We start from the raw sequence: 12,417 nt of genomic DNA on the forward strand, positions 1-12,417 counted from the left end.
AAAGAATGTGTGGAACTTAAATCTAAGAGATGTGAGGTACAACACTCATGAGGCATAGAAGGGGCAAAGAAAGATGAAGGGTACACAGATATGATACTGCTGTTTCTTAGTTATTTACACATTTTGGCAATTGCTAGCTTTATTGTTTTCATATGAAAAGCATCTATTTTGGGAGGTGATATGATAGTAGACCTACAAAAGACAAGGGCAGCCCCTTTCCATCAGTTTCCATCAGTTCCAAAAGGCTTTGATGGAGGCCCTTTGTCAAACATTATAAGCCAGATCTTATTGACATTAAGTTCCCAATTTGGTTTGCTGGAGAAATTGTACAAATTCCAGCTGAGTGGATCCTACTCTTAACCATTATGGCTAACAATGACTGAAAAATGTATACTCTTTAGAGGTTATCTCACCACACCTTTCCATTCAGATCTGGAATGGATTTTGATGGTGGTTGTCTCTGACAACAGCAGTGTGAAAAAGCAATATAAAATCATCATATAACATTTTTAAAACATTTTAATGATCCATATATGATATAAAAAGAGAAGATAAGCAAGTTTTGATTTATAAGCAGGAATCCCAGTTTTCTCTGGTAAAAAAAAATTCCTAATTTTCACATAAAAAAATAACGCAAATTCCACATTTTCCATGATCAAAATGAAATGAAAATCAAAATCAAAATCAAAATTGTAATGTTCTGATGACCGCATACAACATTGTGAATTCATAATTTTCTGTCATTATCTCTACATATAATTTTATCTTTAACTAGTAATAATTATTATTATAAGCCTCAAAAGTTACATTTGGTTCTTTGAACAAATCAGTTATTTGACCAAAAAAGAGGGCACTATATGGTGTTTCTAAAAAACTTTGTAGCCAATAGATACATCTCATAAAAACATAACTAAATACACATTTAAAGTTTTAACTGTACAGAATACTGCTATTTATGATTTTAGAAAGATTGCCTAGCAAATTCATCACTATATTTTCCATTATTTAATGTGCCTCTATCTCTCTTTTTACTATTATTTTCATGCTAAAGATGTCTTAGTGTTTTTATCTGGCTTTATCTAAAATGTTCTTTTCGTGGTTTTCTTTGTAAATACTAGTAAAATATACCAACCACTGAACAGGAATATTCTATAAGAATGTACTAATCTCAGAGCTTTTTGGTCAGGTTCTGAAATAAAATGTAAAACAAATAACCATCCCAATTAAAAATAAGATGACTTCAAAACTTCTGGAGTTTATATTTCTTCTATCTATGAACTGTTTATGAAAAACAATTATTCTTTCTGCACTGACTGAATGAACTCTGCCTTCATTATTTCAGTTTTTCTGATTTCTCTTTTTAAACCAAAAGCAAGTACTGCACACAGTAGATTATCAAATGCACTTGAAACAAAGCTAGATTATATTAATTAGTGTTGCATGTGCACTTGCAGTGGGTAATATAGTTCATCCTCTGGCACTCAGCTCATTAATTTCAAAATGTATGTTACTAAACCTCTTATCTTGGTTTTACCTAATTAAATTATTAAGATGAAACTTAATAAAATCAGAGGCTTTTTAAAAGTCATTCAAGACACAGCTACAATTAAGAGATCAAATATTCATAGTTTCAGAAGACTCAGCCTAGCAAAATCACGTATTGTGTACAATCAATTTTGTTCTGTTTCAGAACTGGACTATCTCAACTTCACTAATATTATGGTTGGCAAAGATATAAGGGAAATTGGCACATACCACTGTGAACAAACAGTTTAATTAAGGTTCAGTCTTATACCAATATACACATACGCACAGTGATTCTTAACTAAGGTGCCACAGCATCCTGGTATGCTTTGAGATCCTTCCAAGGTGCTGTACGGTTGCCATGCAATGCTAGCACTACTAGGTATGCAAACATGATTCACAAGATAAACTTATACATTTCAAATAGGAATCCATCGTGCTAAAAACATTCTGACCTTTTATGTTCCTTCTGAGTTCTCCGGAAGCAGAATTTCTCTATTAGTTTTCTGTAGTCAAAAAATGAATGAACACTCAGAGCTGGCATTTTCCAAACGGTGTCTTGAGCAGGGAATCTTGTTTTCTCTGATGAAAACATTCCTGAACTTTGGTTTTAAAAAAGTTACCTAAAATCCACATTTTTCCATGATTAAAAGGAAACACTTCTCTCTCTCTCTCTTTCTCTCTCTCTCTCTATATATATATTTTTGGTGGTGTTTCATTTTAATTATGGAAAAATATGGATTTTAGGGGGTGGGGTTTAACCAAAAATTGGGGATTTTTTTTTTATCAGAGAAAATCAGGATCCCTGGTCTTGAGTCTAAAAAGGTTGAGAAACACTGACATAGCATATCATTTAAAATAATATAGGTTAACAATAGATTTAGAACCAAACTGTTGCTGAAAGGTATTGCTGTCCTCTAAACACCTTCCTGGGCAAGCTGATTATCAGGGATCCTGGTTTTCTCTGATAAAAGATCCCCAATTTTCAGTTTTAAAAAAGTTACCTAAATTCCACCTTTTTCCATGATTAAAATGAAACACCACTAACATACAGATATGTACAGAGTGGTGTTTCATTTAAATCATGTAAAAGGTGGATTTGGGGTTACTTTTTTAAAACTGAAAATTAGGATATTTTTTATCAGAGAAAACCAGGATTCCTGCTGATTATCTACATAGGAACACAGGGCCTTGGTCCAGAATGGAAACTGTTAATGAGGGTTTGTGGCACACATTAAGGATGCTGTGTCCATAAAGCTATGAATGCTTTTATATGCCTACATATTTTTTCTTTAAAAACTGTGACAAATATAATATGATATCATACTCAATTTGACAGATAAGACCCTCAAGCTCTGTCATGTTTGCATTATTAGATAGGCTGGATGTGGAATGGTCAGGGGACCATCGTATTTTGGTCTTTAAACAGAGTTTTGCAAAGAACTGATTTACGATATGAAGGTTGTGCCACGGAATAATAACACACTGCACATATTGCATGCACTTAAGATTATGCTGAAAGAACATTATTAAGTCTTTAAATCAAGCTTTCAAAAATTAGTGCCAAAATTAAGATGGAAAAAGAATAAGTGATCGCAGTAGCAGTTTGTCATCCTCACTGCAAACTAATACTTAAGGGCAGTAAGATGCATGCATTTTGCCAGAGGAATTCCCAGATATTTTTCATAGATATTTGCTGACAGAGAAGTTATAGTGAGACTCAGGGATCTTGGGTTCTATTCCAGGCTCAAGAAGGAAGCATATAATGTGGGAACATTTTTCTGGTCATTCTCCTCTCCAAACTCAAATCCTTTCTGTCTATCCCCAGATTGTTTCAGTTCCAGTGATGCCAATCTTGGTTTAGTCCCAAATTCATTGTCTGCCCAGTCCTAGCCTCAGACCATAGACATTTCAGTACCAGTCACCTTACTCAGCCAATCCCAAGAACTCCCTTCCTGCCTCATATCCTTCTTTAGGCTCCTCTTTCAAACTTATTTTCTGTTTTATTCCCTACCTGACTCCTTGTCCCAGAGTGACCCACCCTCAATTTCATTATTCCTCCCCTCCAGTCCCAATAGCCTCCTTGGCCTAATCTATTCCTTTTCATCTTCTGATTCCAAATTTTTCACCCATATGAATTTCACTGACACAGATTCCTTATTCATCTTAAACTGGATGTCAGCAAAAGGGTTATTGAGATCTATTTCTCGCCCTCAATTCTGTCTTCCTGCCTAATCCTAGACTGGAATAACTGAGAACAGCCATAATGAGGAAAGCACTTTTGCCCCTGTAACCATACCATGGGGCATGCTCAGTCACTGTCATTGTGCAACACCATCTAGTCATCCTGAGGAGCTGAGAGAAACATAATTTTCATTGAGAATAGAGGGTTTGGGAATTATAGCTGTTAAAAGCAAAGGCACCTCTACTGAACAGGTGCACGTTAACTAGGATTAGAACTTTACCAAATTTGGCTAGAATTTCACAGGAAGAAAAAAGGAGCATCACAGCTAAATGTTAAATCTTGTTTCAAAGTATGGGGGCACAAGAACTAGACACACAAAGAAAAGGCTACTAGGACATTTTTTCCTAATGTTATTCCTGGAAACATTCTTGAAAATTTCAGCTCCAAATCTTTTATGTAATCAAAATGATAAGCAACTTAAAGTAGTCTGATAAAGACAAGCATTAGATAAGATTCAAACAGGTGGCAATACCATCCCTGCCTAAAATTGTTCTAAAATTAGCAATAAATATTGGTTCAAGCCTGAACATAAAAAACTCCTTGACTGCACATAACTTGTTGCAGCTAAAGTGGGGGGAGAGAGGAAGTTCTGTTTTATAGATCTACGACAACCTGTGAACTATTTAAGCCGCATGTGAGAGCAAACCCACCTGCTTTTTTCTCTTATGTTTTTGTTGTGCAAGGCCAGAAAAATAATGAACCAGAATGGGCCTGCTGGATCATTACTGAGGGTGGGCAATAGAAAGGCCATGCCAGGAGAACTCTTAACTATTGGAACGGTTCTCTCTTTTGGGTCCCTCCACTACTGGAAGGGAACTTTGGGGCTGCCTGGTCAATCATTACACTGTATCAATCCACATCCCAAAAGGATACAAGTATGGGGCCATAGCCTCTATTATAACCTGGATGATGCATTATTGACTATAGCATACCTTCAAGATGTACATGTATCCTGCTGCTGGACTGGAAAAGAAAGAGGTAAAAAGTCTCCCTAGAGTCTTCTGCACACAGCTCATTTAATCAAGCTTTGCTTAGTCGATAACATTGGCCTGCCATATTCTCTTTCAGCCCATCACCCTCCATAATGTCTACACTACCCTGCAGTGTATTGTAGACATACCTGAACTAACCATGGATGAGCAAGCTTGGGTACTGGAAGCAGAATAACTGAGGCAGCCCTAGGCTCAATGCAGGCTAGTTTATTCCATTTCTTGAGAAAGTATTGCAGCTCAAGGTAAGCTATGTGCTGCCACTAGCCTGCTACTGGCTCCTAAGCTAACTCCTTTACTGCCTGCTTGGCATCAAAATAAAAATGTATTAGCATTTTCAGAATGTTTTGTCCATTTTGAGGGAAGGGTCAAAATAGAGCACCAAACAATCCAATTCTTCTTAATAATTTCAGTCCCTCTGAATCTCTATATTCATAGTGAAATTGCTATTTGTCCAAAAATGCCTATATCTAGCTGTTTTTATTAGACTTTTATATTTTATTTGTACTTGGTAAAAATTCATAGTTATGTAGAAGCAGGGACTCATTGACATAGAGTGCACACAACTAGAACACTACAAAGAGGCCAAAACCTATTGATAGTGATAAATATGGATTAAGAGACTGCTTCAGCAAGGTGGCTAACATGCCTACCTTTAAGCATTTGAACAGTTCCATTGAACTTAATGGAACGTAATGCATCTTAATGCAACTTGCTGTTCATGAAGTGCTTTGTTCATTCAGGTCCAGAAAGCAGGTACTATTCACCATGAATCTGTCAGTCTTCTGACAGCCAGAACCAAGTATGCACTTTCTATACAGACAAACAGAAAAACACTGTGAATTGGGCTGCTCTCTCAGAAATAGCATGTCACCTATTGGTGAGTGGGGGCAGGGGGTGAAAGAGAGGGGGAGGGGATGGGACACAAGGTATTTCCTATGATTTCACAAAACTATGCAAAGTTGTTTTCACATATCAAAAACCCTATTCTCCTAGTCTCTTTATACTTTCTGAGAATGCTTAGGTAAATGCCCATGGATAGCAATCATAAGAGTGGAACAGCTCTGCATGGAGAGTTAGTATGCTATAAATGACTCATTGTCTATTCATTTCAGATTGTTCCTACAGAGGATTTATAGAAACAATACCAAGGTGGCACAGAGGTGGATTTGCGGACAATTTAAGGGAATAAACCTGCAGTTATGCCTGCATTCCCCTTCCCTCGTGGTCTCCCTGCAACGTATTCTAATCCTATTGTGACTTGATTGTTTCACAGCAAAGTGCTCCGCAGAGGCCAGTAATTGGCACACAGGTTCAAATTAGATTGCTGTGTGTTTAGGAAAGCAGGGGTCATTTCCCATCAGCACCACTCATTAAGAAGCAGAGTGCTAAGTTTTCTATTATAGAACATACTTATATATGTGTCTGAGAGTGTGTGTGTATGTGTATGCTTGCGAGGGAGGGTTTATATATAACCTAAAGCAGAAGAACTCTGTAATCAACAGTACGTAAAATAAGTTTGATAACAAAATATGTTAAACAGGCATACTCAGGCCGTTTGCTTAGTTCTATATCCACCTCATCCTCACAAACAAATTCCTTTCTCCATATGTAAATTTTCAATATGCAAATTGAGAGGTTGGCTTGGGGGCAGGTGAAAAATTGGCCTTCCAAGCTCTTGTTTTTATGAAGTGTAGTCAGACACTCAGTTATTTTGCAGTTGAGGAACTTTAAATATTGAAGTGCTCTGTGCTCCATTCAGGATTACTACAGTCCCAATTCAGATAGAATGAGAGCCAGGGTCAGGACTGAAGTAGTTAAGTCCCTCTTTGGTTTAGGACAGGAAAGACATAGTGAAGACTGAGGGCTATGACTCAATATAGGAGACTGGACTAGGGGTGGGAGACAAAAATTGTCATTTGCCTGATTAACATATACTTCCTAGATTGTCACTCAGCTCCAAAAGGAGGGCATAGATTTTAGGGAAGGTAATGATGTTTTAAATAGCATCTGTATCACCAGCAAGAAAAGTGAAGCCTAACAATACTAATGTACATTAATAGTGGTTCCATAAAAGATCCTTCATTATACTCCCAAATTAGCACTCTCAAAAAAATTAGAAACATATGCAAAATCAAACACATTCTGAGTAACAGAAAAGAGACCCTACCCTGCTGCTCATGGCCACAAAAGCAAACACATCTGATTCTTCTGTTCTGTCATCAGTCAGGGTCGCATTGGTTATCACACTGCACTTCCGTCAAGGTTGATTGTGGAAGGACTGGTAGCCTGCTCCTTGTCCATCCTCTTCACTAACATCATGATCGTGCTACAAATGACAACCTGTAGCCTGGTCCCCATTCTAGAAATAACAATATCAAACACTTCTCTCTTAGTCTTACTTCATTTGTTATCTAAGAATGTCTTTCTTTTCAAACCTTTTGGGTTTAAGTGAACCCATCCACAGCCTATGGTTAGTAGGAAACCCAAGTGAACCCATCCACAGCCTATGGCTATTAGGAAACTTTCTGTTTCTTTCAACTCTAAAGCAAAATGAAAATGTTGTTCAAAAACATTGGACACTGATGGCTTAAGTACACACAGTTCGCTATTAAAAAGATCTGTTATATAACTAGTAGGCCAAGCAGTCTAACTTCTTTATTTCAAAAATAACATTTTTGTTTTTGACATGCAAGGAATCCTTGAGATCTGCCTACAAGACAATCACAGTGTTGTAGGAGAAGGCGGGTAGTGGAGATGGAATATGCAGATTCAGCTGGGTCTTTCCCTGACTTGGAATATCTAACTCTGCAAGACTGAAATTTATAAGAATTTTTCTGGGACTTTTTAAAAAGGAAAATATGTTTGGGAGTGAGTTATAGAAAGGGAAAGTTCTGCTAGCCTTCAGAACTCTACTGGCTAGTAATACCTTTGTAACTATCTAAATAGCTAAGTAAAATTTCATAATTGTGGGCCACGTATTTAGGTAGCCCTAAAATATTGTGTCACACAAACCTGAGGAAACTTACCCTTTGCTGTGGAGTATAAGCAAATCAGTTTAAAAAGGGGACTTTAAACATCTGTATTTCAGACCCTTTACACAAATACTGGCATACTGGCACATTTCTTCACAAGAATAGATCCAGGTTCCAAAGGAATATCCTGTACATGCAACACAGCCCTTCCTACCCCTTCTACACACAATCCACTTTCTGCCTTAATTAACTGGGGAACCACAGATGGCAAAAAACACTTTTAATTGAACAACCTGGCACTAATCCAGAAAAGGATTAGTATGAAATCTATGAAACTTACTATCATCCTGAAATGCTTATTGCTGGAATCTTTTCCATGGACCAAATTCTCCCAATGTTGATTTTGTGGGGAGTTTTGCCTGATAAACATCTATAGGGTTTTGCTGTATAATGGTTGATACTATACTATGTCATGAACAATATGCACAAGTGAAAATATTACTCGCAAAATTGTTAATAAAGCTGTAGCTGGCTTGTCATGCAGCTGCTGACATCTTTCGGGTTTTTGAGCAAAAAATATCTAATCCTTCAATCAGTCTTTGTTGGCAAAAGTCTCCTATAACAAGAGAAATAACTTCTTGATGAAAAATATCCTACATTGTAAAAAAAGATTTATTGATGATACTGCAGTTCAGCCTTCTTTTATTGATAATAGGAAATGCTTCCTCCCAGATAACATTCTTGCCTAGAAGGTGAACGATAAAATAATATTTGGCTAAGTTCATTCTCTTTATTCTTTCACTTCTTCTTTTCCTTATTTCTTACTATTCCTTTCTTCTTTGCCTGCTTGTAGCTCCTGCTTTTAAAGTGTCTTTAATTCCTTACACTTCATGCTCATGGGAGTCCCTGCACTTTGAGAATACTTGACATTCAGGAAAATACACTTTATATGTTAAAAATCAATGGTGACACAATATTTACAGCCCAAAGGCCAAACATTTGGCGTTTCTTTATAGAGAGTAAGTGCTTGGAGACCAGCTTTGTGCTGCTAAGCTGTAGACATCAAAGAATAATAATACCACAGTTTGAAACTCAATGGCTTGAGTGGGCTCCAACATGGTTAAGTAAGGGATTGAGCTGTTTTTATGGATGCTATTAATACAGAGATGGATATGAGCATCATTATTTTCTCTGAACTACAAAGCAACCCTTTTTGTCTAATATAAGATCCTTTCTCTTGTGTTAAAATGTCTGTATCATGTCTGAAATTATAGTATAATATGTTTTCTTCTTTTAAAAAATATATTATTTTAAAATGTATTTTGTTCAAATGACAAGTTATTCCATGAAGAGGGAGGACTTAAAGTGATTTTACATGTGTAGGTATATGTGTGTTTATAGTTATACATATCTTAATTACAATTCACTTTTCAAAAAAGGTATGTTTCTGATATATATATATATATATATATATATATACACACATACCACACACACACACACACACACAAAATCAGAAATATGCCTTTTATGAAGAGAAAATTGTAATTAAGATCCGAAATAAAACCTGTTTTACATGCTTAGCGACCTCTCTTGCAAGGAGTTATTTGTCATTTTAAGAATGTACATAGAGACTTGTTTTGTATCCCAGAAAATAATTGAAAGGGTGTCAGTTGGCATATTTTACTCTAATAGGCTTAATTTTGGTGGGTGAGACAAAACCACTGCAAGGCATTTATTTCATCATTAGAAAGTGCATTATATATCCTGGGAATGCAGTGTCATTTGGTTTGTACGTTTGACCCCTACTTGTTATTAGGTGCACTTTACTAAATCAGCAGAAAGAGATAGGTCAGTGATGACTATTACCAAGCTAATAATAATTATAAGGGGAAAACATTGTTATTGATATTTCAGACATCATTTCATATGTGCTGTTTCTGAGACACTGATTTGTGATTTGCATTATTAGGAATGAACTTTCTTTGACCCATCATTTATCATAAGTTAGACTGCTTGGCCTACTAGTTATATAACAGATCTTTTTAATAGCGAACTGTGTGTACTTAAGCCATCAGTGTCCAATGTTTTTGAACAACATTTTAATTTTGCTTTAGAGTTGAAAGAAATTAAACAGAAAGGAGATCAAGTGAAATGTGAATAAAGAGAACACAGAAAAAAGATACTAATTGATCATAGGGGGAGTGGCAACTCATTCTGAAGCCAAGGCACAGCAGTCAGTTTTATGGTTTCCATAACCCTTTTATGAGCATTTCATTTTTCAGTCTGGATTTTTCCAGGCTTTGTCTCTGACAAGAAATTAATCATTTTGTTTAAGAGTTTGAGTAGAAAAGTTCAAGAAGAATGAAGAAAATACATATTTTGGCATGTTGAAGATGTATAAACATTTTTATTTGAACATTTCTACAGCCCAAGAAGCTGGGGATAGAAAGCTGGGATTCTGATCTACCTCTTTCACAGGAATGGCCTTTGAATAATTTCATAGAACCTGCATTTTGTTTTACCACACACTGACCCTTTGAAAATGTATGAGTGCATGAAAACACATGTCATTGTTAATACATTAAGACGATCAGGTACACGTTAACCTTAAGCAGGTGAGTAATCTCATGGACTTCAGTGGGACTATCCATCCAGGAAAAACACAGACCAACTGCAGATTAATAGGACTAGTGTATAATGTTAGGAAAATTCACTATTTTCAGTCAGGATAATCCTTCCGTGATAATAACAGGCCACATTTGAGGAGATGAAACTGAGTATCTGCAATTCCTCTTGGCTTGAATATGGGCTCCTTTCATACAAGAGTAGCTCGTATTTTAGGTCACACAGAGAAGATTAGATTTTAATAAATGTATATGAAGACTGGCATGAGATAGGCAGGATGTAAGCAAGTTAAGAATGTACCCATCGTTACTATATAATATGCCTACTGGCCTTTGCAGTTCCTCTTCTTATTTATGAGTAAGGCACAAAAATAGTCCCACTGGACTCAGCTGGAACACTTGGACTTACTTACTTTTATGGCCTGCCTTAACCTACTATGCTAGTGTCTCGCTTTCTTTAATGTACTGATTCACACAACACCCCCATGAACATAGAAAAACTGACAGAACAAAGGACTGAACCTAGTTCTCCCAAAGCCCAGGTGAGTGCCTTAGTCAGTAGGCCATTTCTTCAGAAAAAAATTCTCGTTAATATTCTTAAAGCTAGCAAAATGGGTCCAGTATGAGAACATGGTGAAAACTGAAAGGTAAAATCTAAATGAAGATGTAGGTGTAATATCTGAAGAAGTCCTATGTGCCCAGCAAGAATAAATGCTGATATATAAATAAAAATCAAAGTTCAAATATTATCAGGCAGAGGTTTTATATTCTTTCTAAAAATAAGCATCATCCTGAATGAGGTCCAGATTCGATAGGCTCTTGCATGAAGAGAAGGAAGTCTATCACCCTCCTCACCTCTTGCATGACTGACCTCAGTCAATTGCCATAGTACCCCTGCTCACTCCTCCTTCCTCTGTCAAGAAAATGAACTGAAAAGTATTAAGGAAGAAGCAGGGCCTTGGTTTCCACCTCCCATTCTTCAATAGCCTAAGACTGTACATTGCACATCCTATGGCTTGTACAGAACACACACCTGTGTGCCCATGTGTGCTGGGAAACTAGAGGCTAAGCCTCCTTGATGCACAATCTCATGCTGTATATATTGGGATAATGCAACTTTTCACTGTCCCCTTTGTAAGCTACATGTAAAGTGCCCAATCCATTCCATAATAAATAGCTGAAATGATCCATCTGAGACTAAACCATAAATAACCAACCAGATCAAGAATGGAGTAGAAAGTAACTTCCCATGCTAAACCCAATATCTTTCAGCAACAAATGTATAAAAACTATTTTGGCTACAAATGTAGTCTCATGATTTTAAACCTAATTTGTCATACTCAGTTATCATTTGTAGGATATTGCACACTGCATACAAAGATTCGTTTGAACTTTCTTGACAATTATGTTTCCTAGACATTTCCTTTGAAATGTCAAAGTGTCTTTAAATCATTGAAAATTTATTTGTTTGAGGATGTGGTCTTCAGGTTACAGGTGGGCATTTTCTAAAACTACATTTATAGGAATTTTAAATATTTGATGCAAAGTATTCTTTCAATACATAGGCATATTCAGTACATAAACCAATTCCCCTTAGCAGTTCTGAGACACACTTTTGAGCTTTGGAGCATTCATTAAAGGTCTTTCTGATAGAGGACAACTCCTGGGAAGATATGTGACTTTAACTCCTAATTTGAAGTGTACTTAGATCATCTTATGAGGTACTCAGTAGACCTGTTCAAAGCAGCTAGTATTTGCTTCAGATTTGGATTCGGCCAATTTGGGGGATGGTGATTCAGTTCAGTGATTTGAATCACTGTCCTGAGTCGATTCAGCTGCATATGATTTAGAGATTCGGCTACTGCTGAATCAGCCGAATCTCTGAATCAGCCCCATCCCCTGTCTGCTCTCAATGGCTGCCCTACCCACTCTCCCAGCTCCTGGCCCTTAAAAACAAAAAATAAGAAGCTCCCACTCACCAGTTGCCTGCTGTTGCCCCACACTGCACGAGGGGCTCTGTCAGACCCCCTCCCACTCACTTAGCCCCCCCCATAACT

This window comes from Crocodylus porosus, unplaced genomic scaffold, assembly GCF_001723895.1.
Source record: "Crocodylus porosus isolate Cpor-Errol unplaced genomic scaffold, CroPor_comp1, whole genome shotgun sequence".
Taxonomy (NCBI): Eukaryota; Metazoa; Chordata; order Crocodylia; family Crocodylidae; genus Crocodylus; species Crocodylus porosus.